Genomic DNA, 4661 nt, shown 5'->3' with positions numbered 1-4661 from the left:
AGGTCCCTTCTGACCCTGGCGTCTATGAATCTATGAACCTCCTGGTACCATGGTGTCTAATCACCTTTAACACTGGTTAATTGTTTAACCATCATTAACAACTCTTAATTCCCTAATCACCATAGGCACTGAGTACATGGAGGCCTGAGGGCCCTGGCCCCCCTCTAGAAAAGGCAGTCCTGAAATGGGAACATCAAGTCCCAGTCCTGGGCTGCATGACTCCGGGACAGCATTTTCCTGGATTCCCAGTATCAAGCAGGGTTCCAGGTTTTCCATTCAACATGGAAAAATGTGGAAAATAGCAGGTTCCCCCTTGCAAGCTGGCAGGCAGAGTTCCAGCCAGCAAGGGGCTGCAGGAAGTAGGACTCAGGGGGTGTCACGGGCATGTGCACAGGGGTGCACATGCATGTGGCTAGAAATACAGCCCCAGGTAGCCATGGAGAGCAGCTCACCCAGCTGCCTACAGGTAAATCTATGGAGTGGTGCAGATTGAGGCCTCCCCCACGGTGAGGGAGGGAATGGGGCAAGGGCTGGGCCTGGGGGTGCTGTGTCTGTCTTGGGGCAGTTGATTATTGATTCTTTCCTCTCCTTAGTCTGGTTTTGTAGGTGCTAATTGATGGCAGTTAACTGGCTACATTATCTAGGTCCTGTGTATTGAGCTGGTCCCTGAGTGAATCATGATTGATTGGTAACTGGTAACACAGTAGCTTAGCATCCAGGCCTGCAGTAGTGTCTCCCACGCCCCAAGACAGACAGTCAGTCCCACAAGCACCCATGGCATGAGATTTGCCTATCAGCAGCGAGGGGTGCAGGGCCCCAGAACCCCCCTGCACCAACCTCCTTGACAGCTGGCAGGCGTCGTGGCCACAGCAGGGGCCACCATCCCTGCTGCTGTCACCCCGCAGCGCCTTAACACACACAGGGATGAGTTTTGCTTGTCCGTAGCTTGAGGGGCAGTTCCCAGGGAGAGGGCAGCAGGGTGGGGAGCTCCGAGCCTGCAGCAGTCAGCCTATATCCGGCTGCACCCCTGCCCCCCGTGGGGACCACTCAGCTGTGCTGTGGCTGTGCAACGGGGTGGGCGGTATCATCTTACCCCCCCACCCTCACCCCGTCAAAAATAAAAGTTGGCACCTATGCTAACCACAACTTCTTTCATCACTGAGGAAGTTACCTGATTTCTCAAACTCTTTTAGTTGGTTGCAGGATGCAGCACAAGTTTGCTGCTGACCTTAAATCCAAGCTGATTGACATTGATTAGCTGTGTGGCAAACTATGCTCATTTCTCTGTGGTTAGGGGCAATTTCTGGAAATCCCCCGAGCTATGCTGTTCACAATGAGATGTTAACGGAGCGAGTAATTGGAGGACAAGAGGCCCGACCGAACAGCTGGAAGTGGCAGGTAAAGCCTTTTTCATTTTTTTAAATTTGAAATCTGCACAGTAAAACAGAAAGTGTGAGAACATGACAGCAAATCAAAAATGCAGGATGTCAGATGTAGCCGGAGTTCCACTGGATCGAGCCAGGGCAAAGCAATAACCTTACTAACACTTATTGTCCATCCAGCACACAAATACGAAACAGCAGCTGGCATTCACAAACCATCCCCTAACTCAGGAGTGGGCAAAATGTGGCCCGCTGGCCAGATGTAGCCCGCCAGACCATTCTATCTGGCCCGCCAGGCCATTCTATCCAGCTCGCGCGGCCCCCAAAAAATTGGAAAATTAATATATCTGCCCCTGGCTGCCTGGCATGTGGCCCTTGATGGCTTGCTAAAACTCAGTAAGCAGCCCTCTACCCAAAATAATTGCCCGCCCCGGCCCTAACTGCAGCTGCAGGGAGTCTCTATATGGAACGGCTCAGGATCAAGAATTTAGAAAAACATTACTCCTAAAACCACAGAAAAAACTAACAGACAGTTGTTTTGACTAGGCTGCAGTTTCCTAGGAGATACTGCTTGTTTAAAGTATGATTCGGATTACACAAGTGATCGATTAGATGAAAAATGGCACATCCTTATATATGTTTGTTTCTTGTACAGCTCTAATCATTTGTGTCTTTTTTCATCAAAAACACATGTTTACTCCTGTTTAGCACCAGTTTGCTGGTTGAGCTATGGCAGGATGGGTTGATTCTGTGTGTTGTTTAGGTTTCTTCACCAGAATTGTTAATTGAGCTTCTCCATTTTTATTAGTTAGGCTTGGTCTCCACTAAGGAAAAGGCATATTTTTAACTCATGGTATCTAATGTATGTAAAATCCTAATACAGCCAAAGAAATTAAAATTTTTCAGGTATGTGAGAGACAGGAGGGAAATCCTTTCATTACCTCCATTGGTCATGATGTTTTGCTGGGGCTACACTGCAATATATACGGTAACACAAGTTTAAAAATGTAGTTTTTCTCTTAAGCAGCAATGATGTGTGAGTCTACAAAAGACGTCTGTGAATTTCAGCTCCCAGTGTGAGTTGATATTCCCTGTATTTAAAAAAAAAACTTTTTGTTCATAGATATAGCGATTTAATGTGGTTACATAGAACCTCTTGACAATTTTACAGAGCCTCTTCTCAGAATTTAACTACTTTTTAACAAATCTACTTTCTTTTAACAAATAATATTCACCCTCACTACAAAGATGAGGTTAGTTTCACTGACCTCTCATATCTAGATGTCACTGATAATATTTAGTGGTACCATACAAACCACAATTTTACATGCCCTCGGTAAAAATAACAAAACTAGGAGCAATTAAAAGAATCCATCAGCAATTATTGTAAGTCCCCTTTTAAAAATCACAGAATGAAAGTTTTAAGTGACTCGAAGGGTATTCCATTTTAGATGGTTATAGTGTGTGAATTATGCTGCAGTTGAGGTAGACTTTTAATTCCCATTCTTATAAAGCAAATAAAGAAATTTCCCTTAAGAAATGAAAGGAAAATACAAATCAAGATATATTCGTTAGGGTGACAATATTTGGATCTTGGGGAGCACTGGGTGTGCAGCTGAATAAAGGCTTTTTCTTGTGTCTTAGCAAAAGCTGCCGGTCACAAGGCTGGATATTACATTAAAAGTAACTTTGCTAATGCTTAAGTAAGCAGATCCCTAACAAACGGATAGGGTGCAAAGTGCATGTGTTGTATAAAAATAGGGTACAGACCAATGGCTATCGTTAGGGGACAAAGCAGAAGTATGGCCTTGGAGATGGTGCTGAAGTCAGCAAAAAACCAGAAAGAACCAGCAAGAAACCACAACTGACCGGGAGAAAACGGGGGGGTCAAAGTCTTACGCATGCACTCTTAGCAGACAGGCATGTAAATGAATGAAATGCATAGGCAATGCCGTGCTAAGGAAGCAAACGGTAAACAGAGGCAGAGCTTGAGATGGGAGGAGAAATGGGTGGAACCAAAGAAGGGACATAGGCGGGGTAAATGTTAATAAGTATGAACCAAGGTGTATAAATGTGGAAAGAACTATTGTTCGGCGTGGCTGTCTGGTTTGTTGGTTTTTTGGGAGCTAGTCCGAAGCTGTCTCCATTCTGAATAAAGCTGTTGCGAGCAATGTGTGCTGGTGCTTGCTCCCTGCTCGCTCTGGCTAATGAGTAACAGGATCCACAGGTATCTGGATCATTGTCTCCCTAGTCGTTGGGCGCCGCATTGATTGGGGTCTAACAATATTTACTTGTTAATGTTATTACTGTGTATTATTTCTTCCAGCCTACTGTTCTGATATTACTTAAAGTTAAATACATATGAACATTGGTTCTATAGGTTAGTGAGTCTTTAACTTGAGTATACTTTTAAATTTCTTTGGTTTACTTTACTAAGCTATGCTTACTTGCTCTATATTCTATCTTTTGATATTTTTGCACTTTGGAATTGCAAGCGTTTTACTTTTGTATCTATTGGATAATGTGAAACAGTTTGTGTAGAGGAGCATCTGTTAAGACTGTTAGTGTTAAAAATCTTACATTAAAAGTAAGTCGTTGTATAGCCTTAATTGTTGGCAATCCTACTTTGTAAAATAAAAAATGAATTTATCAGCTTTGATTTAAGAATGACACTGAAGGGATGGTTCTGTCCTCTGTCTACATGGCACAAAGCAGTGCCATGCACAGAAACCCAAACTAGCTTTAAAGAAGCTGGCTGAAGTACTGGAAGCAGTGTATCCACAATAGCACAACTACTGTATTTGTACTGCTGCCAGTACATGCGTCTCTCTGTGTTGCATTGGCATTGTGTCATGCAGATATACCAGAGACACCTTGTAACTCTCTCCTGATCAGCAGCACTCCTTGGAAAGGACTCTGCTGAGACCAACAATTTTGAGTTTAACTTGCAGAATGATGTCTGAGAGGGAGCTCAAGGAGTCACTGCTACCTGGGTGCTAATCAAATGCAGCTATTTAGGAGAAGGGTGTTCTTAAGTAATATTCCCATGTCAGAGCTGGACAAACTGAAGCACAGAGAGATTTGAACAGATGGTTCTTGCAGTCACTGGCAGAATTCTTCTCCCCAAACCCCACCCAGCCGTGGTCCCACCCCTATGGGTCATTTTTGTTTGATGGCTCGTCCCAAAGAATCGCAGGTCTTTCCCTGACTCCATAAAGCTTCATTTATACCTTAGAATTATACCCAAGCCTACAGGTTTCTTCAGAGATTCATGATAAA

Source organism: Crocodylus porosus, unplaced genomic scaffold (genome assembly GCF_001723895.1).
Source record: "Crocodylus porosus isolate Cpor-Errol unplaced genomic scaffold, CroPor_comp1, whole genome shotgun sequence".
In the NCBI taxonomy this organism is placed as follows: domain Eukaryota; kingdom Metazoa; phylum Chordata; order Crocodylia; family Crocodylidae; genus Crocodylus; species Crocodylus porosus.
This window is presented reverse-complemented; position numbering follows the sequence as displayed.